The sequence below is a fragment of the Octopus bimaculoides genome, chromosome 6, assembly GCF_001194135.2.
Source record: "Octopus bimaculoides isolate UCB-OBI-ISO-001 chromosome 6, ASM119413v2, whole genome shotgun sequence".
In the NCBI taxonomy this organism is placed as follows: Eukaryota; Metazoa; Mollusca; class Cephalopoda; order Octopoda; family Octopodidae; genus Octopus; species Octopus bimaculoides.
Window position 1 is genome coordinate 96777137 of NC_068986.1, and position 13967 is coordinate 96791103.

General features: G+C 36.2%; 1 protein-coding gene and 1 long non-coding RNA gene across 6 annotated transcripts in view; one reads left to right on the forward strand and one right to left on the reverse strand.

Annotated features, from left to right (window-relative positions):
- The window catches only part of LOC106879973 (uncharacterized), a 15275-nt gene continuing 1308 nt past the window's right edge, over positions 1 to 13967 (forward strand). Inside the window, exons 1-2 of the long non-coding RNA XR_001410688.2 lie at positions 1 to 412; positions 8487 to 8623. This is a non-coding gene — a long non-coding RNA (uncharacterized LOC106879973). The remainder of the gene's footprint in view (positions 413 to 8486; positions 8624 to 13967) is intronic.
- The window catches only part of LOC106879971 (zinc finger protein 708), a 21786-nt gene continuing 8424 nt past the window's right edge, over positions 606 to 13967 (reverse strand). The window contains exons 1-4 of one of the 5 annotated variants that reach the window (XR_001410687.2): positions 11260 to 12863; positions 8188 to 9121; positions 4148 to 4215; positions 606 to 1140 (exon numbers count right to left, since the gene is read on the reverse strand). The gene's annotated coding sequence lies outside the window, so the exon portion shown is untranslated. Of the gene's footprint in view, positions 1141 to 4147; positions 4216 to 4530; positions 9122 to 11259; positions 12896 to 13967 lie in introns of those variants that run through there. The other 4 variants (XR_008264452.1, XR_008264455.1, XR_008264453.1 and 1 more) reach the window with 4 other exon arrangements.

A 13967-nucleotide genomic window follows, 5' to 3' on the forward strand; every position in this document is an offset into this window, starting at 1 on the left:
TGATGCTGTTAGCCATAGTTATGACCACGGTCTGGATTGATTTCGCTGTGCCTCTCCAGGACAGCTCTGATCTATTTGGCTGTCATATTTATAACGGACGAACATACAGACGCGATCAATTAATCGCTTGAAACATTTCTCTGCGTCGAATTTTGAATAATAGACCAGCATTCTAATCACTTTCAAACCAGTGAAATCCCTTCTCTGTTTTGTGGTACCCATTATTCCTCCAGCTTCTATGCACACATAAGAAAATTTGAAGATTTTGCTGCCACCAAATCTGACTGGTCGAGAGACCGCGTGGAGACTCCTGGACGATGTTGATGATGATAGTTATGATGTTGATGATAATGATGTTGATAAGGAGAAGAAAGAGAAGGAGGGGAAGATGGAAAGGCGTAGTTATTATCAAGTAAGTATTGCTGATGTTAATTATGACCACAATGTTGATGACTATAATCATCGTTGTGATTAGGATTATAATTATGATTTGTTGATGGTGATGATGATGTTGACATGACAACGAGGAGAGTGATTATGAGAAACGACGCGAAACCGATGACATATGATGGTCTTAAAAGTAATCTTAAAATGTTTAATTCTACTATAGTATTGACCCTTTATTTGCAAAAATCTTATCAAAATGGTGTACATCTATTCTCATTTATCGCGAGAGTTTTAGTTTTTTTTTTAAAGACAGTGATAAATGTATCCTCTCCACGCACTTTGTAAATGGAACGAATGATAAATTCATTGGCACCAAACTCACGGCCCACAGCAGCGAAGTTTCCAGTCATATTTTCTTGATCATCTCTTTTCCTGTAGAGAATAGACCCATCTGTCTTCGTCCTTTGTTAGCATCAGGCGCCTTCGTATTTTCTTGTTCACTGGCGGGTGAGTGTTATATAAATCTTTATAAAAGTTATGCAGCCTCGTAAACAAGTCATGTAAACACAAGCGATAATTAGTGCCTTCTGGGCAACTGAGCATTGCGGGTGATTGTCGGGGCACGCTTCAGTGGACCAAGCAGAATCTTCGGTTGATCGCTACTCGTATTATCACAGATCAGTCCGTGATAAGTATAACTTCGTTCACAATTAAGCACATTGTGTTGCATTTATCGAAGAGGAGATTATGTTTCTGAAAAAAATTTCAAAAAATTTTTGTAAGAATTTTTTTTCTTCTTCTAAATATGCGGAAAAATACGGACATTATGATTCGGACAAAACTTTCAAAAACATTTCTGTAGTTACGGTTAGTGTTGGGGAAAAAAGTAAAAATTGAAGAATTTTTTTTGGGGGGGGGATTTAACAATGCCGATTTTTGGCAATTTTCCGGAACGTCCCTATCCAAAAACGGGGGTTTTTGACAAAAAAAACTAACAAATTTGGGAGAAAATGGTGGGAGGGGGGGGGCGGCGGAAGTCTTTCCAAGAATGTAATGCATGTCTCACATAAGACATAATCGTTTCCATATGTCATTATTTTCTCTATGGTTAACAAATACCAGAATATTCAGCTCAGTATTTCCTTTTCAGTCCTGTGAATACACTAGAGCAATCAGGGGCAAAGTGCAGCCCGTGGGACTTTCTGAATGGCCTGCCTAATTTGATGAGGAAAATAGCATTTATCAAAATTACCCGCTTCTCAAAAAAGTCTACCCATGCCTGCTCTAGATTTATATTTTTTTACGTTTACACCAAAATATTCTCAAATCACACCTTACTTAATATACATTATGTTGCACTAAAACGTAGCTTGTTCTCAGTTAGAACGCTTTAATCTGTTCAATTACGTCTTACCAAGTATTAAACATCACAAAAATTATTTCATAAATTGCTGTTTAACCCCAGATCAGCCTTTATCAAGAAGACTGTGAGCAAAGGCATTCCAGCTATTACCATCCCACCTTTTTCCTGTATGCAAGGGACTCTGGTCTGCATTATCTAGCATGTCCCTTTTAAAGATAATGGGATGATTTGAAGATTTGACTGTTATTTTTGTTGTTGTTGGCACTCCGTCACTTATGACGTCGAGGGTTCCAGTTGATCCGATCAACGGAACAGCCTGCTCGTGAAATTATCGTGCAAGTGGCTGAGCACTCCACAGACATGTGTACCCTTAATGTATTTCTTGGGGATATTCAGTGTGACAAGGCTGACCCTTTGAATTACAGGCACAACAGAAACAGGAAGTAAGAGTGAGAGAAAGTTGTGGTGGAAGAGTACAGCAGGGTTCGCCACCATCCCCTGCCGGAGCCTCGTGGAGCTTTAGGTGTTTTCGCTCAATAAACACTCACAACGCCCGGTCTGGGAATCGAAACCGCGATCCTATGACCACGAGTCCACTGCCCTAACCACTGGGCCATTGCGCCTCCACTGTTATTTTATCAGACTGAATAACCACTAGTCTCTCTTGTTGACTCATGTTTTATTAAGTCAGTCAACAGAAGAAAGACAGTATCCATGATCTACATCAATATCAGAACAATGAAGAATGCCTCAGTGTATCAGCCTGCAAGCTTGTCCCCTACAAACTATAGTCAATCCTTTTTGGTCCCTTACCAAAAAGAATCTCTCCCAATTCAGTGGAATCTGCCTTTTGTTCATTTCACTACCATGTTTCTGTAAGTAGGAATTCCTATAGAAGCTTTCACATTTGCTGCATACTTGATTTCACACTCTGGATAATTCTCCAGCAAAACTATCCTTTTCCACTCCACCAAACTCACCACTGTGCACAAACATACAAGGTGCAAAATTACCACTGATCACTTTAAACCAACAGAGCTACCATTCCTGATAATGTCCCTTTCATTATCTCAAGTAATATATCCCAAAGAGGATAAAGACTAACCTTTATCCTCACTAAACTTTTTAATCTCTCTCTCTCTCTCTCTCCCAATATATCTTGTTCTTTGACATGTCCTGTTCCCAAGAAGGGCAACCCTTCTGACTCTGGCAACTATCATCCTATTACATCTCAAAGCTATTGAAGACAGCCATTAACAACAATCATATTCATCACCTTGATTCTGTCTACCATCTAATGACCACCAGTATGACCTCATAAACACATCTACTCTTGTATATATGCCAGAGATCAGTTATGGGCTCTCACTCTAGAAAACCTTGAAATTTGGTGAAAACAGTGTTGTTGCCCTCAACATCAGCTAAGTTTGCTATTTAACTCAAACAATGCCCACTGTTTATTCCTCTCTGACCTTCCACATTCAGGTATTATCTATATGCAACCTAGACACTGCACAGACGCCAACAACAAAGACCTTGAAAATATCCCCCAAAGGAGTCATGTCAATATTCTCCTTCAGCAGTATAAAAACACAATCACACATATCAAAAAATATATTATCACATCCACTCAGCTAGAAATTTCAAGGTCACTACACGTTAGGTTTTACCATCACTGAGAATCTCTATAGTCACTCATCAACAAGCTCTAACACTAACTTCTGGCCCACAGACATGTTGTTTCCTTTTTCTCTCTTGCTCTCTGCATTTCTACTACTACTATAATAGCTTTCTGCTCCTTGGAAATGATATGGTCTTGTACCACATCCAAACACATATTCCTGACTCATTCATCTCTTAGAATCCATTCTGTGTCCAACCTACAGGTACCAAACTAACCAACGCCCAGATTTTCCTTCCTAGAACATTATCTTTCTGGAATTCCCACTCTACAAACTTTTTTCCTGTAATTATCAATTTGCAACAACTCTCAAAAAATATCAACTGTGTTAATCTCATTAATTTTGGAGGGTCTGTGTCAGGCACTACCCCTTCCTTCAAATGAAATGAATAAAAAAAAAAAAGAGAAAAAAGATTTTCTCAGACTGATTAGACTGATGCTCAGTTTGGCTGTGTGGTAAGAAGTTGCTTCCCAACCAAAGTCCCACTGCATGACACCTTAGGCAAGTGTCTGCTACTATAGCCTTGGGTTGACCAAAGCCTTGTGAGTGGATTTGGTAGACAGAAACTGAAAGGTGCCCATAATATATATATATATATATATATATATATTTGTACCCCCACCATTGCTTGACAACTGATGATGGTGTGTTTAAGTGTCCCCTGTAACTTAGCAGTTTGGCAAAAAGTGACTGATAGAATAAGTACTAGGCTTACAAAGAATAAGTCCTGGGGTCGATTTCTTTGACTAAAGGCAGTGCTCCAGCATGGCAGCAGTCAAATGACTGAAACAAATAAAAGAATAGTCAATGGCTACTGGAAAAGAGACACAAGAATGATTTTCTGGTGGTTGCCAGGATTTACAAAGTGCATATTGCAGGATCTAGGAAGTATACAGTAGAGGTCATGTGATGAGTAGTGATGTTCAGCAGGACCTGGTTAAGGGAACTGAAACAACAATGTGATGGAGATTAATTTTATATTAAAATTAGATAAATTTTAATCTTCAAATAGTAAAGAACAATTTATCAAATAAACATTTTCAGGATAAAAATTAGAAGCTCCAAGGAGGTCAGTAAATAATTTTAGGAATTAAAGTCTTTAAAGGAAATACTGATTTATTAATTCATTTTATAAAAAAATATCACAGAAAAGAGAATGTGAAAGACAAAGATGGGTTCTGTTATTGAATTAAGCTATATACGAAGTCTGTTCAAAATAAACCAAACTTTTAAACCAATAGGTACAGTGTCCTTATAACTGCAGTACTCTATATAGCTGGCCTTGACCTTCAATCTAATAATAGCCACAGCATGCCATGTCAGTTACATGTGCCAGAATGAACATGTTTAGCACACCTGGACATTTGTCACAGGTCAAACAATGAAAGATGTGGGAGAGCAGCCTGTTTGCATGAAATTCTGTTTTAAATACAAGCTAAATAAGTACAGATTCTTCTAATGTTATAAAGGGAGCCTATAACGAAATTATTTCAGCCATACACAATAGTACAAGAACTTCAAATTAGGAAGAACTATAGAAGACAATCCTAAACCTGGATGGCCTTCCATGATAACAGATGATGATTGCATTTCAAAAGTGTATGCTGTGATTAATAAAAATTGTCACCTAACTAACTGCATAACTTTTCTAAGAAGTAGGCATCATTAATAGCTTATGTCATATGATTTTTAAAAGAAAAATTGAAGATGCATTATAATGTCATAAAATTTGTGTAGCATCTACAAAGAAAGAGAACTAAATCACAGTATGTCAGAATTTGTATGATTGTTTAGATGCTGATGGAAACTTTCTGAAAAATTTCATAACAAGCAATGAAATGTGTATGTACAGCTACAATGTTGAAAGAAAAAGCCATCATAGTGGGTTGGATTGTCATGGCTACAACCGAAATAAGTACATCAGAGTCGCTCAAATGTGTGAGCGATGTTAATTGCCCTTTATAATTGGAAAAGAGTTGTTCATCATGAGTTTGCTATACATAGACAATCAATACCTCTGAAAATTCATTCCAAAAATAGAAAAAAAAAGTATTGGAAATGGTGTATAAAAAGTGGAAGGAAGTATTTTGAAGGAAAAATAATTAAATTGTTAGAAAAGCAATACGTTTTTTACTAAGCTCGGTTTCTTTTTGGACAGACCTCATGCATCTAAAGAATATCAGCTGAACAACTATCCTGAATAAATTTAAACAAAACAGATAAAACAGAATTCCACATATCTTTACAAACAGATGATAGTCTCAATGTGGTTGGGTGACCTGCTGGAAAAAACAGCCCTTAAATAACACCCTATTGTTTGGTTAATACTAGGTACATTATGCTTTAAAAAAGACAGATTAATCAGAAATATTCTTTTACTATACGTCTGCTTAATTGAGGAATTCTTGTAGTTCAAAATATAGAATTCAAAATGTGGAGTTCAGTTCATGAAGCATATATCACCAAGAACTACATAACTGTTCATTATAAAATGATGAAAGTTAACAACCTCAAAAGAAGTAATCATCGCTGTAGTTTGTGAGTATTAGATATGGAACTTGAGTGACCAGAGTGAATACTTCAACCAGTCATGACATTATTGCAATATACTGGTACAGGAATAGCCAATATGAAGTTGTTTTGTCTAAAATCAGCTCAGATTAAGCAAACCTATAATCAAAAGCATTCCAGCTGTGACTATTTCATAACATCTTTCAGATATCTTATGTGTTTTTCTTTCTTTAAGACAGTAGAGTGTAACAAGAGGGAGTTTATTTCAGAAGGATGAGCAACAGTGTTCCTGTTTCCCTGGAATAAAAAACGTGAAAACAAAACTGTTATATCCCTTGTTAACTTATTTATTCTAACTTTAGTCAACAATCAGGAGTATTTTTCAAAAATGTGTTCGTGAAATAACTGAGTATTTATATAGTATGCAAACAAAAAACAATATATGGAATCACTAACTACTTTCTGGAATGTTTTACATCAAGTTGCTATGATGTATGAAGCTAAGGAGAGAAAACTTTCGATAAGACACCAGATGATAGCAGGCAATTTTAAATGACATTGAACCAGACCTGCAGAGCAACAAAATTATCATCTATTTAATATAGCTACTGTTGATTACAACAGTTAATTTTACTAATCTACATGCAACTTGATGTACTGCACCCATAAAGAGTAAAACATGCTGGCATGGACAAATTGCACCCATCATTGTAGTATACAAACTACTGAACTCTGTGACATTTGTATACATCTAGAGTAAATGTCATATGCTTTGACAATATGCATGAACTATACTGCTTTATCATGTAAATATGTCAGAAAATACAAGATTCTTTTTACTATAAAATGTTGTCTCCTCTTCAGGATTCAATATGCAAACAAATAGTATAAAAATGGATCTGTAAACAACTGAAGAACCACTAGGAAGGGAGGTGGGGACTAGCGTTTGATTAGTAGTAACTCTGAAATTCACAGTACTAGCTAATTCCACTACAGTTCATTATTTTGAGGTAGCAAGACACGTCTGCATTTTTAATTACACATCATTGGTATTTGGCTGCATAAACACAGCCAAATACCAACATAGCATTTGGTACTTGATCAATATGTCTATGGCTAATTAAATATCTAAAACATCACAAAACTTGACAAATATTGGTATTACTTGTCCACGGCATAGAGTGTGTTGAATTTATGAAATAGACTTCTGAGTTCAATGCCAGACCAAACACATATAATACATATTTGTAGAGGCACATGGCTAAGTGATTAAGGTGTTGCACTCTGTAAGGCTGTGGTTTCAATTTCTGAACCAGGTGATGCATTTCACATTGTTCCAGTCCACTCAGTTGGTAAAAATGAGTAATCCTGCTTTTGACTGATGTCCTGTCCAGAGCAGGGAATATATACACCACAGAATCAGGAAACCAGTCTTGTGCGTCTATGGCTCAAGAAGGACTTTTCATCCTTTATGGGGGCGGAGAATAAGGCACCAGAGAGGAAATGGCAACTTCAGCAGGTCAAGGGTTGGTTGATCATATCAATCCCAGTAACTTTTATATATCTTATACTTATTTTATCAATATCTGTTTATCCAATGGCAAGTTTAAAACTTTTGGTGCGAAGGGGCACAACTTGACACACTGTTCCACCTAGACAACTTTTCCAAAGTGATGAACAGTAGCATTGAACCCAAAACTATGTGGATATGAAGTAAATTTCTTAAACAAGTATGCCTGAGCCATATATGTATGTAAATAATATATGTGGACATGAAAATGCAACAAGATTAGTTGTAACAAGTATAGGGAGCCAGAACAGCAAATTGGAATTTGGTATATAAACCAGGGCTTAAGAGTTAAACCTAACCAAAATAGAGAACAGAAATGCTTGAAAATATGTTATCGTGGAAACCTGCCAATCCACATGAGTATTAAAATAATGAATATGCACATGAAGATGACATTTGCACGACATAAATCTTTTTGGAAAAGTTGTTGGCAACATTATCATCATCATCATCATCATCAAACAATTTACTTTCAAACCAAATTATGCTGACTTAAACCCTCTGTATCCAAATGATAGGACACAAATATTGCAGATGTATGGTCTAATTTTAGTGTGTATGATTTCATTCAGCTTTAATAGCACTTATTCACATTTATTGTGTTTCAGTTGTATGAAATATTTCATATCTAGTTAAACTGTTATGAGTTGTAAACACTTTATCACAAATATTACATCATGATGCTGGCTCCATAGAATGTTTCAATTTATGTTTATTGAGCTTCTCCTTACGTGAAAATGCTCTGTTACATGTTTCACATTTGTATTGTTTCTTAATTGTATGGGATATTTCATGTCTAGTTAAACTAGCACGTGATGAAAATGTTTTATCACAAATAGGACATTGGAATGCTGGCTCTGTAGAGTGTGTCAGTTTATGTTCATTTAACTTATCCTTTCGTGAAAATGATTTTTCACAAATTTCACATTGATATGGCTTTTCTCCAGTGTGTATCAATTTATGTCTTGTTAAGTGATTCTTTTCAGTAAATGTCCACCCACATATATTACACTGGAATGGTTTCACTCCCAAGTGACTAAGCATATGATTTTCAAAGCGGCTCTTACGTAAAAATGCCTTTCCACAAATCTCACAAGAAGCAGCATTTCTGTAAGTATGAAGTATTTTATGTCTGTCTAGACTAGACTTTGAGAATTCTTTACCACAGATATTACAACTGTACAATTTATCTCCAGTGTGAATTAGTTTGTGTCTATTCAAGTGACTATTAGTAAAAAATGCTGTTCCACAAATTTCACAATTGTATGGTCTCTCTCCAGTGTGAACCACTTTATGTCGTGTTACATGATGTTTCCTTGAGAATGCTTTACCACAGATTTCACAGATGTGCGAGTGTCTTTTTGTAACAAACTGTTTGTTTTCCATCAATCTGGTACTTTTTTACAGAAATTTTAACATTTACAATACTGTGACATTGATATTTATGTTGCAGAAATAAAGTTATCCAATAAACAAATATCCAAAAATTTTCACTCAAATAGTAATGTCGATATTTTCTTCAATGGACCAGGGAAACTTCACAGTAAGTTCACAGTAGAATAATCATGGCTTCTTTTAAAAATTCTCTTTTCAAGATACAAAGCTGTCCTGAAATACAACAAAACTGATATTAAACTATAATGTAACTTATTGACAAAGGATGTTCTTCTTTCAAATTGTTACTCTTCATATGTCTGATGGGGAAAAAATTGGTCACTCACTTCTTCCCTGAAACAACAACAGAAACTGTTTGATACCTAACTAGGTATTTGCTATTTCAAGAGGGGCAAATACAAAAACTATGGCTACAAACACCAAGTACTCAAACTTCAAGACAAACCATCAATGTCAAATTCAAATAATATGACATCAAAGGAACAGTCTGTCTCATTTAGCATAAGAGAGTCTCTTGAACACTAGTAAAGGAAATGTCTGTCTGCTTCTCCAGATGATTTCTTACACTAGTCTGATCCACCAGATTACTTCAGTCCAGTTTTTACTCCAGATAGTTACAAAGTTGATATACTGCAGGATCTGAACCCAAAATTGACAGCCTTAACCTACCCCACCCCACCACCTTAAAGATGACATCTTGTGAACAAGAGATGCTGGCCTTCATCAACTCATGGTATGTCCTCCACAGTTCATAAATGTTTTCTTCCAAGAATATTCTTCAACACTACATACAGCCCTTGTTGTTTGGTTTCCTTACATGTGATGATGATATTTGGAGTAAAGACTTATATAAGTGTCTTGGCAGTTCAGGTCAGTATAAGCAATCCTCTAATGGAGCAGATGGATGTTTCTTTGTTTTACTAGTGACTTCCACTTCCACTAAGCAATGATGGAAAGATGGACCACTTTTTTGATGTCTTATTTGCTGAGATGTTGGAGACAGAAGGGTACTTGAGGTGCCTCAACATACAACTCACTTGAAAGTGTGCATCTCATCAGTCTTATATCACTTTTCCTCAGAACTCGTACTCATTCAGCTTGGTATTGGTATCAAACTTGTGTATGAAGCAGCTGTCAGTGCTATGGACACATTCATGGGAACCCCTTTCGAGGCTTTAAGGGTGTTCTCAAACTTCAACGAATAAACGTTTTTAATTCAGTCAGGTGTGGTGACATCTCCAGCTCAGTGAAAGAGAACATTCTACTACAATTCAAGCATATCCGGAGCTCTGTGCGCCTACCTCAATTTGTTTCCTCATAACTTTCTGAAAAATAGACATTGTTTTGATAACATTTTCTACAAATACGTTTCAGATAATGTAGATTACGATTATGTTGGAATTTGACTTTGTTTCTTCATGCGTTTTGATGAGGTGGTATGAATTATTCACCCTCAATTTTTTTTTTTTCCCACATCCAAATTCCGATATAATCCGAAGCTACACTATCTGAAACGTATTTGTTGAAGATTTTATTTTAAAATATCCATTTTTCAGAAAGTTATGAAGAAACAAAAGCGGCAGTAGGGGAGAGCACACACGTGTAATAATGCCGGGAGTTGAATCTATCCTTCCTGAAAAAATCAGTGTTTACTTTTCAGAGCCGCTAAATTATCTGCTTATGAAAAAACGCACTGGTAATGTTTACATCACATTTCAATTTTTTTTTCCAAACAACCGTTATGTAGTACACTATTAGGCGGAGTTTTAGACTAGCTTACCCACGTAACTAAGAAGCTCCGCCCACTATTGATTCATGTTGCTGGATTTTCCCTGACCCATGAACTCAGTGAACCTATATTGGTGGTTGCTCGAACTGCTAGAAAAAGCAATTAAATCTCCCTCAATCAAACACTACCATCGTTAAAAAATGAGACACATAATTCTACACAGCTTACATCCGAGAACGGATAATTTCAACAGTGACATATATCACAGCAGTAGTTCTCAGATGTTATTACTTTGCATCTCATACACCCAATACATGAGAAATAGATTGATGACATCCAAGACACAACAGTTTGCCTTAGGAAATATCTGCAAACTCTTCTTTCAACATTTAATGCATTTTTGCTTACGTTATTTACAAATGCAATTGCATAACTATTGATGGATCCGACTAAAAAGGAATTGAAAGACTGAATACGCCGGATAATTCTAGATTTACCGAGACTATTGAAAAAAAGAAAAAGAAATGGGTTTGGTTACAGTTAGAACTCTTTTAATCATAGGACGACAGGATCAGGGATTAAACACTAACAGTCTACATTTAACACTTTAAATAAAAGTTACCTTCATCTTCCATTCGTATCTTGGATGCTTTGTCGGAATATGTTGGGCTTCTTTATTTGTAATTCTGTCCGACATTCAGTTCAATTCCTAATTGTAAGATCTTTAGTGGGAGGGGTTGTATTCTACAGGTCCGAAGTTGTTTTCATTACTTTTCTCTACGTTCCACTGCAAAGTTAATCTCTGTTTCATATATATATATATATATACAGTGTTGTTTAGTTAAACAGCAACACACTCCGCAAGGACATCTTTCTATGTATCTATATCTGTTGCTATTTGTATACCCTACACTTCACAATACACTATAGACAATCAGCACGTGGTTCAGCCAGAATATTACCGGAAGTAAAGGCCTAACTAACTGATATACAAGACATTCGCAAAGTGGAACAAACTATTTTACCAAGAGGAAGAGAAGGAACTTAACATTTTAGGCTGTACCGTTGGTTAGGTTGAGATTAAATATTTATTGACAGTGCTGAATAAATAATTTAGAAGTAATGAATGAGATGGGGTGTTGCTAGTGAGGGCAGCGATCAAATGGATGGGACATAATCAACAGGGACATTGGTAAAATTTGAAAAGCGCATTGGAGAAAGACAACCAAGAAAGAAGGAATGTAAGCAGGGAAGAGGAAGCATGGTTTCTGTTGCTTCTCAGTTGGTGATTGAGAATAGGGTAGACAGAGGAAAGGTTTACGAGAGCAACGTCAAGATAATGTACGAGAGGTCCCTTAATACTGGTGCGAAAGTAAGTGCTTAGAGCAAAAATGAATCTTTTCTGTTTGCGAGTGAAGGTTGAGCATTCATGTGAGGTAAACTACGCAGACATGATTCATGGAGCGGTTTAGTAATTTGAAGTGACACGTTGATTGTTAAGAGAATGATTGGTTGTTCCAGGCGTCAAGAGTTTCATATAGAGGATCATATCGAGTACCCGAGAGCTGACAGGTGAAAAATAGTAGCTACCAATTAGTAATATTAATCTATGTAGAATCAGATAATGTATTTACATTTCGAACAAAGCTCTTTATAAGATAAGAAACAAAATTAATAAGAGAAAGCAGTGAATAAAAGTAATGGAAACTTGTAGGTATCACTATCCTCGTTTTTACGGTACTAATTTCAAATTGGTCTTTTACGGTCGTTTATAGTATTAAATTCTATGTTGTGTTAAATGGTGCGCAAAATGTCATCTAATTCACAACAGTTGTGCATGAGAACGAAAGAAACGCAGTGGATTCAGTTCTGTAAAATCTATCTGTTAAAATTCGTTTTTTACTCGCTCGTATTTGTTACAATCACTGATAATCATGCATTGTTGGTGCCGATACATTTGACGAGCCTTTTATGACCATTTCATATCAATATCCAGTTCATCCTTTTCTCTTTCGAATAAATTGTGTATTTTGATACACTTTTAAAACATATCCTAAGTTTTGGTGTTCTTAAAGTAATTTTTAACCCCCGCTTTTTCGAGTTAAATTTTAGGACCGTAAAAACGAGGATTCCTTAGGTATCTTATACAAGATAGTGAAGATAGACGGTAAGCAACTATCAGTCATGAAAGTGGGATGGAATGAATAGCGTGTGAGGGTCAATGAGAGTTGTCTTCTCTTACAAATGTATATTTTGTTGGCACTCCGTCGGTTACGACGTCGAGGGTTCCAGTTGATCCGATCAACGAAACAGCCTGCTCGTGAAATTAACGTGCAAGTGTACCCTTAACGTAGTTCTCGGGGGGAGATTCAGCGTGACACAGAGTGTAACAAGGCTGGCCCTTTGAAATACAAGTACAACAGAAACAGGAAGATAGAGTGAGTGAAAGTTGTGGTGAAAGGGTACAGCAGGGATCGCCACCACCCCCTGCCGGAGCCCCGTGGAGCTTTAGGCGCTTTCGCTCAATAAACACTCACAACGCCCGGTCTGGGAATCGAAACCGCGATCCTACGACCGCGAGTCCGCTGCCCTAACCTCTAGGCCATTGCGCCTCCACTTTACAAATGTATATTACAGTAAGCAATTGACTGATAAAATGTATTTGGTCGCTCTCACCTACGGAACTGAGCGAAGCAGAAAGCATGTTGTTTGAATGAATTCTGTATTCTTATGGTAAAGCTATAATACAGCTTCAGAAATTTGATTCAAACACATGCCCACATCTGTCAATGAGATGTGACTGCTGTTTCCATCTTGGGTACTAAACAGAACAGAAGAGTTTAGTATGCTGTTTAATGACGTTTATGAACGACAATAAACATTTACAAAATCAGTAACGTTTCACATATGTATGTATTATAAGGATTTGAAAACTGTCGGTAAATTGAGAGTATCTTAGTAATTACTAGAAAAAAATTTCCCTAGGGTTTTTAGATTCGTTAAAAAAAAAAAAGCTAGTGTGACAATTTCAGTAAGGTCGGTAGATTAGAATTTTTAGACAGAATGATGTAGCTTTAGCCTTTAAAGCTAACCTGTAAATGTAACATATGTTATGGTATTATTAGAACTCCAAAGTGAAATATTCGTGGCTATGTGGAACATAGTTTACTTCCCAACCACATGATTCCGAGATCAGTCCTACTATAACCCCACACCGATCAAAATCATGTGAGTTGATTTCTTCAGTGAAAACAGAAAGAAGCTCGTAATACATACATACATACATACATATATATATATAGACTTACACATATAGAAATATTATAAAAG